The sequence below is a fragment of the Pleurodeles waltl genome, chromosome 8, assembly GCF_031143425.1.
Source record: "Pleurodeles waltl isolate 20211129_DDA chromosome 8, aPleWal1.hap1.20221129, whole genome shotgun sequence".
Classification (NCBI taxonomy): Eukaryota; Metazoa; Chordata; class Amphibia; order Caudata; family Salamandridae; genus Pleurodeles; species Pleurodeles waltl.
Window position 1 is genome coordinate 851,381,299 of NC_090447.1, and position 14,574 is coordinate 851,395,872.

Below are 14,574 nucleotides of genomic sequence, written 5' to 3' on the forward strand. Positions count from 1 at the left end.
TCTTCAGACACCAGGTGACTCCTCACAGTCTCACCTGTGTCTCTCAAAGCCTCCATCCTCTGTCCATGGATGGTCACCCACTGCCTGTACATCTTAGTGTTCTCAGGCATGCTTATCCTCTGGCCCATCTCACTGTCCCCTAGTGAGGCAAATATCATCTCAGTTGGCTGCCACCCTTCTCCTGGAACCAACTCCACCCCAAGTGCTACAATGGCCAAATCCTGTGACTAAGCACCAGTCAGGGCCTGTGCTCCCTTGGGACATTTGGGGTCCCCCCTCATGTTACTTACCTGATCATATGCATAACATTTTTGTGGAGCCTTCCCTGCAGGTTTCCCCAAAGAGACCCAGGGTTTCATTTCAACTGGGGGCTAGGAATCCTTACCCTGGGAATTAGGTTAGGGCCCTTTAGAGAAGTCCCCCTGTTTACCTTGACCCCACCACTTCATCTGATGGGGATCCTGCCCACCCTTGGCGGAGTCTCCCCCATACCCCTTTTGGACCCTGGTGGTCTCCCATGAGTCTGCTTCCACAGCAAGCTTCCTGGGGTCAGTCAGCGTGCTGTAATTAGGTGCTGGTGCAGCTATGGAAAACAAAGAGTATACAAGTGCTTCTATGCAATCAAATTGTACAGCCTTCATTAGATGTTACCTTACTGCCCTTTACCCAAGCATCCAGTGACCTGCAGAAATAATCTACACATTACCAACCAAGTTTGGGATTCCTTTTCCTTATAGGATCTAAACCTTTCTTTGTACTGCTCTGGGGTGAGACCATATCTACTGAGAAGGGCGTCCTTCGTGATAGAATAGGTAAGTCCCTGAGGATTCCCTAAGGATGTCAGGGTGTCCCTCCCCTCTACATCAACGTGCTTCCACAGACCTGCCCCCCCCAATGTGCCTCAGGGATCATGTTCATGTGGAGAGCTGACTAGTACCTCAAACCATAGATAGATGTCATCCTCCCTTTTGTAATCCTTTACTAAATCCTTTGGGATGTGTACTCTCCTTTCAGGCTGCACTGAGGTGGTGCTGCCACCATCTCTGCTGGACAGGATCTTTTGGTCCAGCTCCCTCAAACATAGCTCAGCAGCCAAAAGCATCTTTTTTTTCCTCTATGGCCAATCTTCTCTCTTCCACCTCCATTTTAAGTTTCTCTAATTCAAACTGGTGTGCCCTCTCTGCTTGTCTGTCCTGCAACTCCTCAGTGTCAGACCTTTGGAGAAAACACTACTGTCTGCCCTGGAGACCCTCCCCCAAGCAGAACAGGGTTACCCAACGCAACATCATGAATACTTTGCACCTCCTCAACTCCATCGTCCTCCTCTGTGTGTCCCCTAGCCTACTTAGCTGCCACCCAGGCCCTCAGTGCATTTTGCAGCCCCTCTGTCCTAGCGGAACTCTTGATTGGGCAGGCAAGGTATTTGCAAAATTGCTTAAGTTGAGCCACTGTATACTCTCCCATTTTCTCTAACTCAAATGCAACTTTTGTTGCCACAGCTGGTGCATCCCTAGATTGAGACATGCTTGTGGGTGAGGCTTAATAAAGATCCAAAAAGGCAGAGAGATCCGAAGAAAAACCCCAAAAAGGAGGCAGAAAAAAATCCAAAAAGAGAAAAAAAACAAATAGCATGTGGCCACATAATGGTCTGCACTGAAAACAGTAGTGTACACCAATCACTATATGTCAAGTACAAATACAGGTTCTATCCTCACCGCTGATCACCAATGTTAGAAATGGGGTCTCTGGTTGGCAGTCAGTTTGCACTCTGTACAAGCAGGGACCTTCACTCTAGTCTGGGCAATGGAGATACACACTGAAGATAACCCCTGCTCACCCCCTTCGTAGCTTGGCTCAAGCAGTCAGGCTTATCTCAAAGACAATGTGTAAAGTATTTGTACCAAATCACAGAGTAATACAGTAAAAACACTACAAAATGGACAGCACACCAGTTTAGATAGATAGCCAACATTTATCTTAATCAAACAAGACACAAATGACAAAAATCCAACATACACAAGCGAAGTTATGAATTTTTTAATTAAAAAGTCTTACTGCATAGAAAACAATGGATGCATTGTTATTACACAAAGTACCTGGTTTGCATCACAAATAAAGCTGCACGGGCGAGCGTGCTTCGGAAAAGTCAGTGATGTGTCAATTCCTTACTCGCAAATGAGGCTGTGCGTCATTTCTTCTCCGGTCAGGTAGTCGATGCGTCATTTTTCTCTCCCGCTTTCCGGACCCTCACCTAGGGTCTGGGCAGGTTCACGTTGTCTTTGATGCCCAGTAATGATGTTTGCGAAATCCGGCCGCACAGTGATGAGGCACCGCACTGCTTGGGGGTTCCATTGATTTCAGCAGCTGCAAGCTGGTATTGTGTCATTTCTCCAGCCGCGATCCAGGTGGTGCATAGATTTCCAAGCCACGATGCAGGTGGTGTGTCGATTTCTCTGCCGCAATGAAGGTGTGATTTTTACAGCCCTGTTGCTGGTGGTGCATCAAATGTTTCCCTGCACAGCTCCTGTGCTTGGATTTTGGTCTTGGCTCCACCAGCTTCACCTTTCAAGGGCCCAGGGACTGGAGTGGGCACCACTAGGCAGGGTAGGAGAGTCCAGGTGCAGGCAGAGGAAGTCTTTGCAAGCCCTGAGACTTCAAAACAGGGGACAAGCTCAGTTCAAGGCCTTGGAGAAACTTTACAAGTAGGAAAATACTACAAAGTCCAGTCTTTGTCCTCTCTCAGGCTGAAGCAGCACCTCCAGGCCAACCCAGCAAAGCACACTCCGAGGCAAAGGGGCAGTATTCCTCCTCCAGCCCTTCTCCCTGGCAGAGTTTCCTCTTGACTCCAGAAGTAATCTAAAAATCTGTTTTTTTTTGTCCATTACTTATTTCCCTTTCTGCCTTTGAAGTCGTCAAACTTCAAAGGAAAGTCTCTGTTGTTGACAAGATCCTGCCTTGCTCAGGCCTGGCTCCAGACATATATCCCAGGGGGTTGAGACTACATTGTGTGAAGGCAGGCACAGCCCTTTCAAATGTAAGTGCTACCTCCACCCTCCCCACTCTAACCCAGGAGACTCATTAGCATATGGAGGCTACACCCCAGCTCCCCCTGTGTCACTGTCTAGTGGAGATTTCCCAACAGCCCGACTGTCAGCCTAACCCAGACATGGAATACACAAGCAGGCTGAGGCACTGAAGAGTTAAGCAAGAAAATGCCCACTTTCTAAAAAGTTGCATTTTTAAACTGACAATCTAAAAACTAACTTTACCACAAGATGTATTTTTAAATTGTGAGTTCAGAGACCCCAAACTCCATATTTAAAGGCAGCCTCCATGTTAGCCCATGAGAGAGATATGCCTTGCAACAGTAAAAGCCAAATTTGGCAGTATTTCACTGTAAAAAAACATCAGTACATGTCCTACCTTTAACATACACTGCACCCTGCCCATGGGGCTACCCAGGGCCAACCTCAGGGATGCCTTACATGTATAAAAAGGTAAGGTTTGGGCCTGGCAAGTAGGTACATTTGCCAGGTCAAATTGAAAGTTTAAAACTGCATACGCAGACACTGCAGTGGCAGGTCTGAGCCATGTTGACAGGGCTACCCATGTGGGTGGCACAATCAATGCTTCAATGCTTCAGGCCCACTAGTAGTATTTGATTCACAGGCCCTGGGCACCTCAAGTGCACTTTACGAGGGACTTACTTGTAAATCAAATATGACAATCATGGAAAAGCCAATTATACATACAGTTTACACGGAGAGCACTTGCACTTTAGCACTGGTCAGCAGTGGTAAAGTGCCCAGAGTACCTAAACCAGCAAACACAAGGTCCAGCCCACAGTAAAAAATGCAGGAAGCAGAGGCAAAAGGACAGGGGGAACCACGCCAAGAATACCAGGGTCTAACAATTAGCATTGTTGGTGTCTAGAAATATAATAAAATATAGTTATCTGTTTGTAAGAAATAATATTATGAATTACATATTTTGACAAAATAAAGACATGTAACACTTTTCTGATTTTATATATGTTTTTAAAGTTTATATAATGTGTATTTTGTATATTTCAAATAAAAAATACACATCTATATATAGTCAAATAAATGAAGATTTTAATGCATTCCAGTATCATTTTTCAGTAAATATTAGACAAATGCATATATTTTAAGCTATCATATAATGTATTCTTTACAAGTTTTTAAACCTTTCTACATCTTTCTTTGACATGTTTATTATTTGTAAACATTTTAATACATTTATTTAAATTTTTTTCATTTTCCCATTAATTTCCAATATTTTATAATTTGTATATTATTTTATAATATCAGTGTTATTTAACGTTGCAGTTTTAGTTAATATTTAGATTGATGTAATAAAACCATATATTTATTAATTATATAAAAAATGATTTGTGATGCTGGTTTAGAATTTGAGAACTTTTTTTGGAACTTTTATAGGTTATTGTTTATTTTATAATATGTTTATGGCTATTAATTTCTAAGTAATCTAGTCCTTTGTTCATGAAGATTTTGATTTTATGTTGTAGCATGTCGTACATTCTTTTGGTCGGCTTGTTTAGGTTCAATTTGGGTTACAGATTCCTCCATTCATAGTTTTTGGTAGCTTTGCGCATTTTGTAATGCTTCTAAAAATTTGTAGAGATTAGGTTGTGTTCTGCCTAGTCTGAAGTGAAAGGCATTTTGCCATCCATCCACTGAATTGTTTGTTATGGCTTCCTCACCCAAGTTGCCGTCATAGACATTCCAACATGGTACTGAGAATTTGGGTTGGTGTCTGTGTCGGGAGCAATACATCTGCCAACCCAAGTGTCGTTGAAATAATCCATTTGGGGCTTAGTTTGTCTTCATTTTATTGTTAGAAAGGACTTTCTTTTAGTAAATTGTTGTGGTTAGCTACTTTTGTGACAGGGACATAGGCTAGCGCTGTATTTTTTTATTTCAATGGCAGAATAACTAGCATATTCTACACTTAGTGCAGATTGTTGAAGGTGTCCTCATATGATTTGATTGAAATGATAGCAACAGCCTTTAATGGCTGTGTGGGGATAAACTTTTAAAATGGTATAGATCATGGCTTGTTCAAAGTCTATGATTACTTTTACGGGTAGTAGTTGTTTTATGTTTAATGTGATTTAAGAGGTCGGTGTAGGAGCTGCTTTGTTTATTTGGTAGTTAAACTTATATAAAAAGGGATATTTGTATTTTGGTATTCACCATGTATGGTGTGTATCTGAGTGAATAGCTTGGGCCACATTTTGAAGCTCCCATCCATCCTCTAGGTTTGAAATTTAGTTACTTTTAGTAACTTTTCTGCTGCAGAGAATATTATGATTCATTTATCATTGTTAGGTTGTCCAAATTGCTCTGTATGGCCCTTAAAAACTATACTAGTAGCATGGAATCAGCGATAAAAGTGAGTGCACTCGCAGCGTGTATTTGAGTAGGAGATTACCGGAAGGATTTCCCAAATATGAATGGAGTATGATTTGTTGAAGAATCTGGGATCACGGACTAGTGTGATTTTTTTTAGGGCGATACGGAGCAATTTGGAGAGTTGGAAAATAGGGACAGGGAGCTCTTTGACTCCAGTTTTTATGGAGTTTCTATTATATAGCCCCCATGAAGTCAGTGGGTTACATCCCAGACGAAACATGTGTTGGCTGAAGCTTGAGCTGAAGATGAATATGAAAATAAAATGCAAAGAGCACACTACAGTGTTTGACATTTCAGGACTTGTCCCTTAAAGATTATTATGACTACTCTGTGTTAGAGCTGCAAATTTAATGAAGCGGTCTTCCAGGAACAGATCACCCATTGTCTTAAGTCCAATGCCTTTGAGAAGATGCAGGGCTCTAGGCCTCTGTGTCACCGACAAGTCTGAATGATATGCTATCGGCAACTCCAGAGCATAAAAGGGCCTTATAATTGTCATACCTCCTATTTCCTGCCACACTCTCAGCATGCAATTAATTGTACTAATGCCACCCTGTAGCACATCTATTTGTTTATGTAACAGTAATGAAGTCAAAGGTATTGGGCGTGTTCCACTGCTAGTTAGGGCATGTAATTTACAGGGTGCATCCAGAACTGTGCATTCTGTGCATGTTGTGCTTGTTCGCACCAGTAGTAAAGTTGGAAATTCATGGAATTAAAGCCTCCCCTCTTTAATGGAAATATCATATGATGCCAGCAATCCACAGCTGTTTCCTGACCCAGGTCAAGACAAGCAAGAGAGATTGCAAATTCCTAAAAAAGGCCTGTGTCGGGGTATCAGTATGTTCATAAATAGATAAAGAAATATGGGCAGTATGTTCATTTTAATAATCGCTATTTGGTCTGCCAGTGATAATGGAAGGCATGCCCACCTCTGCACATATTCCTCTAGGGACGTTAGTGCTCTGCCATAATTCCAGCAGATCACCAGGTCGGGATTTCTATGCACCCAGATTCCCAGATACGTGACCTGATCTTCAAACCAATGCAAAGGATATTCTATTGGAAATTCTTCCATACTAGGTGTCAGGGGTAGCACATATGACTAATCCCAATTATTACTGAGTCCCGAATGCAACTGGAAACGCACAAATTCTATTATGATAGTAGTCAGATGAATCTCTGGATCCAATACATATAGTACCATATCATCTGTGTACAGTGGGGTGGCTAATGGGGGTTGGCTGAATCTAAGCCGTGTCGTTGCATGCTGCTGTCTAATTATGCACACCAATGGTTCCACAGGCAAAGCAAATATGATTGGGGCCAAAGGGCACCATTGACAGGTACCACTTCACACTCTGAAGGGGTCAGAGTCTACCCCATTGAGGCAGAGTCTGGCCATCTGGTTAGTGTACAGTAACCTGACCTAGCTAAGCAATCGCATATGAATGCCCATCCATTGCAGAATGGTGAACAAGTAGGGCCCGGAGATAGAGTCTAACGACTTGGTGGCATCCAAAAAAACTGCAACAGCCTTCTGAGAGGGATCTAAATGATGCAGTAGTGCAAAGAGTGTACATAAATTATAAATGGTACAGCGGGAGGGGACAAACCCTGCCTGATCTGGCAAAACCATATTGGGTAATAGTGGCAACAAGCGTGCCACGATCAGCTTAGCCAGCATTTTAGTATCTATATTAATGAGTGATAATAATGGCCTATACGAGTCACAGTGTTCTTGTTGTTTATCTGGTTTCAAAAGCGTGATTACAAGTGCCTGACAAAGATGAGGGGGTAAACACTGTTTTTCGTAGGTTTCCTCAAACATGCACAGGAGGTGTGGGCCAATAGGTCTACATATTTCTTATAAACACTCCCAGCAGACCGTCTCATCCAGGAGATTTACCATTTGGCAGACTTATGATGGTTTCTAGTAATTCCTCTAATGTGAATGGATGGTTCAGTAATTCTCTTTCGCCTGTGGACAGCCATGTCAGCTCTATGTCAGCTAGATAATTATTAATATCTGCCGGCGTTACCATCTCCTAAGATCCATACCAGGCTGCATATTAGGCCGCGAATTGCTCCCTGATGACGTTAGTGTCATAGTATGTTTCACCATCCGAATGAACTATCATCTCAGTTGTAGTTGAGATGCAAGAGGGTTTGAGTTTACTGACCAGTGCTCACCCCTTATTGACCTCCCTCACCATAGGCACGAGCTACATGCCTCCTCAATAGGTGATGAACCTCACTTTCTGCCATCTCATTGTATTCAGTCACTTGATCCCTGATATGTGACAATTTATCTGGGGATGGGTGGGTTGCATATTCACTCCAAATCTCGTAATGTATTCTCAATAGTGCCTAATCTACATCTCATATCTTTGAACTACCTGCTTGTGTCCCTATGCAGACTCCCCTGAAAGTGGCTTTAATCGCTTCCCAGACTACCCCAGCACTCTCCGCCAAGTCTGTGTTGTATAGAAAATATTCAACTACGGCCTTCCTAACTGTCCCTCAGAACACCTAATCTACCACGGCTGCTGTTGGTAGCTGCCAGCTGTACTACTGGGGCACATACGTAGGGATACGTGGCAAGAAGAATACTGGGGCGTGATCCGACAAGGTGTGGGGGAAATGGCTTATTTCCCATACCCACCCAGTCAAATGTCTAGTTAATAGGCAATAATCTAGACAAATCTATGACCCGTGTACTGATGATATGTATGTACCCTCCCTTTCTCCATGGTGATGTAGCCGCCATACATCAATAGCACTTTATTCCAACATGTATTCTCTCATAATTTTAGCAGCTCATTTATCTGGACTCTTAGCTGCTGCTAACCTAACTACTCCGCGATCCAGGCATAAATTAAAATTCCTCATCCCTCCCCCTAGTAATGGCATGTTGGGCAGTAAATGTAGGCGGTTCCAAACGTGTAAGATAAATTCTGTGTCATCTATATTTGGCCTGTACATATTGAACAAAGTTACCATAGTACCACGTAACTTGCCTTGTACCAATACATATTGGCCTTGCTCATCTGCCACAGTATGCAGAGTTTCAAATTGGATCCCTTTTTTAATTAGTATAATTACCCCGTGGGTGTATGTAGAATAGGATGGAGCAATTTGAAACCTGGCCCACTGCACACCCATTACTTCAGCAGGCTGTTGTGAAAGATGCATTTCCTGCAAGTATGCAACCTGCACATTATGTCTATCCTGGTACGCCAATACCTCTCTCATCTTTTTCAGGCTTTTTAGTCCCCGCACATTCCATGACATAGGGGGTCATTACGACCCCAGCGGTCGGCGGTATTATGGAGGAAAGCACTGCCAACAGGCTGGTGGTACTTTCCTCCATATTATGACATTGGCGGTTTGGCTTCAGCCAAACTGCCAATGTATGACACTGACTGCCACGGCGGTAACGGCCGCCGGGCTGGGGAATTCAATCTCCAGCCCAGTGGCCGTCACTGTACCACCTGCGGGATTATGACCCCGCCTACCGCCATGGTTTTCGTGGCTTCCTTACCGCCACTAAAACCATAGCGGTAGGCAATATCAGTGATAGGGAATCCCTTCCCTGTCACTGATAGGGGTCTTCCCCACCACCTCCCACTCCACAGGTTCCCCCCAACACCCCTTCCTCTCCAGCCCCCCTTCATACACACCCCTCCCTACACACACGCACACACGCATACACACACCCATTCTCACATTCATCCACGCGGGCATACATCCATTCACATAAAAGGATGATGGACGAAGTGCTGAAGAATGCAATCACTCACCCCCAGTCACAGATCTGGGTTTAATCCATCGGTTTTTTGCTCACCATGCCACCCCAGTTTGGACCCAGCCATATGCAAATCAGTCTTGGCCCTGTTACTCATGGGAACAGCCCAGCCCGAACTGATAAGCCAGGTCCTCCCTGGACCGGAAACATGCATCCTGGGACCTGTTTCAGGGTATCACCCTTCATCACCCAGGCTAGCTTGAATCTAGTGGCACAGTGAGCAAGGGACCCACGTCTGGGCATACCCTTCCCACTTAGGGCAACTTTAGCAACACAAAAGGATGATGGACGGAGTGCTGAAGAATGCAAACACTCACCGTCAGTCACAGATCTGGGTTTAATCCATTGTTCTTTTGCTCATCCATTCACACACACATCCGCACACACTTACATACATACACACAGACACGCAGTCACACAACTCAACATACACGCACTCACACCCCCAAACATGCACACACATACAACACGCAACACACCCCCGCATACACGCATGCACAGACACACACACACTCCCCCCCCACACACACAACCCCCCAACCCCCTCCCCTGTCAGAGCACCCACTTACCTGTGTCCAGGGGGTGCTCCGTCAGGAAACGGGATGGGGCACTGCTGCCAGCAGCAGCGTCCGCCAGCAGAACACCGCCAGGCCGTATTAATTCTCATAATATGGCCAGGGGCAGACTACTGGTGTGGTGCTGCTGCTGGCAGCAGTGCCACCTTACCGCCATCCGCCGGCATGGCCACAGCCGGATTTCCACCATCCTTCTGGCGGAAATCCAGCTGTGATCATATTATGGCGGATGGCTGGTAGCTGTGGCGGCGGTCTTTTTGCGGCCGTCTCCACGGCAGTAGGCGGTTTTTACCACCAAGGTCCAAATGAGGGCCATAATGTTGAAGTGAGTTACAGCTTGAGTCCCCCTAGGCACCATAATCCCATAGTGCTATTGATTTTGGTACAGCATAGTATAAGTTAACACTAGGCAATGGATGAATTTCATACTACATATGGGCAAAACAACCCCTCACATTCAACCTTCCCTCCTCTCACTTCAGCTACCCCAACTGGCTGAAGGCACCTTCCTCCCATTCAACCTTAATAACAGATTTTAGAACCATACACATAACTTCTCCTCCCGTTGTGCACCTCACATAATAACCAGGGCATCCCCACTGAGGGTGAACTAGAGAGCCTGCCGCCAGTGAGTCACAGATCTGGGTTTAATCCATTGTTCTTTTGCTCATCCATTCACACACACATCCGCACACACTTACATACATACACACAGACACGCAGTCACACAACTCAACATACACGCACTCACACCCCCAAACATGCACACACATACAACACGCAACACACCCCCGCATACACGCATGCACAGACACACACACACTCCCCCCCCACACACACAACCCCCCAACCCCCTCCCCTGTCAGAGCACCCACTTACCTGTGTCCAGGGGGTGCTCCGTCAGGAAACGGGATGGGGCACTGCTGCCAGCAGCAGCGTCCGCCAGCAGAACACCGCCAGGCCGTATTAATTCTCATAATATGGCCAGGGGCAGACTACTGGTGTGGTGCTGCTGCTGGCAGCAGTGCCACCTTACCGCCATCCGCCGGCATGGCCACAGCCGGATTTCCACCATCCTTCTGGCGGAAATCCAGCTGTGATCATATTATGGCGGATGGCTGGTAGCTGTGGCGGCGGTCTTTTTGCGGCCGTCTCCACGGCAGTAGGCGGTTTTTACCACCAAGGTCCAAATGAGGGCCATAATGTTGAAGTGAGTTACAGCTTGAGTCCCCCTAGGCACCATAATCCCATAGTGCTATTGATTTTGGTACAGCATAGTATAAGTTAACACTAGGCAATGGATGAATTTCATACTACATATGGGCAAAACAACCCCTCACATTCAACCTTCCCTCCTCTCACTTCAGCTACCCCAACTGGCTGAAGGCACCTTCCTCCCATTCAACCTTAATAACAGATTTTAGAACCATACACATAACTTCTCCTCCCGTTGTGCACCTCACATAATAACCAGGGCATCCCCACTGAGGGTGAACTAGAGAGCCTGCCGCCAGTGAGGTGGAGGTGACCGGGCCACTATCACCAGCCACCTCCTTGCAGTGCAGTACCCTACTCCTATCCAATCATTTTTACAGGGACAGTTAAAAACAATTCAATAGTATGTTTATCATCCCCGGTCACAAGGCAGAAGGCACCCTCCACAGGCCCCAATGTACATGTTAAAGCGCCATGCAGTTATCATGCCATAACTTTATCTCAAGTTATTCTACATCCCATTCCAGCTTTATTGACGAACTCCATGGTGGCCTTTGGGCTGCCAAAAATCTTCTGACCTTGAGGTAGATGAACTCGGAGCCAGGCCGGATACAGCATTGCATATTCAAAGCAAGCTCTTTGCAGTTTCTTTTTAACTTGTACAAATCTTTATCTGGCTGTCTGAACCACCGCAGTGCAATCAGGGTAAAAGGCGAGTTGACTACCTTGATATTGAACTGCCTTATGCTCCCTGGAGAGACGGAGCACCACATCCTGGTCTCAGTAATTGAACATTCTTGCTGTGATAGGTCTGGGTGGCATTTCAGGTGGGTGTCTCGACCCCAGGGTTCTATGGGCTTGTTCAACAATCAGCATGTCTGAAAAATGTTCCTCCCAAAACACATCTTGAAGGAGTTGCTCCACAAGTACTTCAATTTTTCCGGTACGGGTGGTTTCTGCTACACCAAGAATGCGAGTATTGTTTCTTCTTGATCACACTTCAAGATCTTAACTTTTTGCTTGAATAACAGCCAGTTCCTTCTCTGTGTTCAGACATGTTTCCTATGTATTTTCAAGCAGGTCTTCAGTGGTGGATATCCGTTGTTCTGCATCCGTCAGACGTGTCACATATCTGTCTAGGTAGGTAGCCATTTGGTCCATGAGCACAATTAAGGTATCTATTTTGCTACCCATGGACTGTAGACTGTATTGCATTGCCTGCAATATAGCTTCTAACGAACCACCATATCTCAAGGACTTCCCTGGATCATTTCCAGGCGACGTGTCTTGGACGGTTTTATGAACGTGTTTGGCCTCAAAGGTAAGTTGCTACTGAAGACTGTCAGCATTTCCCATTGTACCTTGTTAGTTATATCAGGTGTGGTAGTGTACCGAATCATATGGTTGGCAACCGGGGTACTATCCAGACTAGTCCTTCTCACCCGGTCAGGTCTCCTCTATTCAGGGTTCACGGCAGCAAACGGTTCTGTTACTCAGGTCACCTGCCCGCACCAACCTACCACTCTTTTCTCACAGGCCGTCTTGTGGACCAGAAGCTAACGGTCGACGTCCCTGGCCAGTGCTGACAATGAGCAACAAGTCCCCCTGGATCCTGCTCCTTTTTTATGTGATGAGGGTTATGTGCTGGGCCCCAGCATGGTTTCCTCCCAATCACATGTGTGCAATCCTGGCAAGACAGACCTCTGCCTCTCCCTGCCTTCTGGCCAGCCAGCTCCAGTGCCCAGTGCTGGTTCCCACTACCCAGACCAGCACCCAAGAAGTACACAGCCAATCCTCTTTCAAATTTCATAGCCTCCGGCCTCTCTACTCTAGTTCCTTTAATACCCACAGTACCTTTCACAAGGGCCCCACTACAGCGGCATCCCATAATCCAGCAAGAAGCCACCGGGCCACTCACAGCAGGGATGCACACTCGGCCATCCTAGTCCACTATCCAGTGCCAGTTCCCCCAGGCATGGAGTATGATCTTTAGGTGTCATAGGGCACACTTTACAGGAGCCACTTGCCCGCAGCTGCAATCTGACACTCCAGCGTCACACTCACTGCTCCATAAACAAGGATCCGATGTGTTCGGAGCCATCCCAGCGCTCACCAACAGAGTGCACGCTCACCAACTGGCCTACGGTATTGCCGGCACAACTCCTGTGTATGCCTCACCAGCCCAACTAACTTATCGGCCACAGGGCCTCTTCAGCCATGTCCACAGCCCGCAGCCAGTACTTCTCTCCTGCACTGCCCGGCTCACCATTTAATCCGTCTAGGGCTGCCACCATCTTTGTCATCCCCCCAGCTGGGTCCCGGTTGTCAGTGCACCAGGAAATTGTGTAAACTGTCCCTTCTTTTTGCAATTTACATTCAGTGGTCACCTTTACTGCCTCATGCGACACACCTGCAAGAGTGGTGGGGCTCTCCATTCAAGAATAATTGCTGTATGTTGGGCCACGATCTGCAGAGACACATTACAGTGCGGCCATTTTGCTTTGGGCTCTCTAGCGCCCCCCAGTATTTTTATTGGTTAGTTTATTTTTCGGTTGATTTTTTTTAATCAGTAATGTCCTTCCATGGTAAACACTAATTTAGGTTTCATTAAAAATTTCTTATATATAGTTTTTAGTTTTGAATATACGTTTAATCCTATATATATATATATATATATATATATATATATATATATATATATATATATATATATATGAATATATATATATATGTATATTTATCAGTATTTACGTATTTGTATAAATGCTTCTAGTTAATAGGAATATTTTTCGTTATATTGTTATGAATTTAGTTATATATTTTATTGGTGTGAATTGTGTATATTGTGATGATGTAATAGGTTTATTTTTAACTTAAACATGTGTATAAAATGTTTCATATTTATTATAAAGATTTTTTTAATGTAAAGCGTCTTTTATATTCATTAATAATAATGTAAATATTTTAGTAATAATATTGTAGACGATATTGTGTGAATCAATATTTGTGGCATATTATATGTTTATTTAAAAGTGACAATATTTTATTTTCCAGTATTTGTGTTTTCTATACAGGTAAAAATCGATATTTTTAGCAACCATATTTGTGTTCTCAATATTTGTTTTTTAATTAGTTAAGCATAGCAAGGTGATATTTTTGTAACAATATTTATCTGATCTTTTTGTGTTTCTATATTGTATGCATCAATATTATGTCAGTGATCCTATGTCAGCATTGACCTGAAGTGGCAGAGCTCTCTTTCAATCCAAACTGTGTGTCAGATACATTTTTTTTATTATCTATCTGCTAGTTTACATTAAAATGCTTTGTTTTGTTGTCCTGAAAGCTCTGTTGTCTGTGAATATTAAAGGGTCTATGGAAGCACTGAAAACTCACCACAAATCTTTGATGGGGTTCAAGACTCCTAAAGACCGCATCAGTTTGTCCTCTTTTAAAAGCCCAGTAGGCACCTGAGGTACTCAAATTTTTATTGTAATTGTCTGCTAGGGTTGAGAGAAAC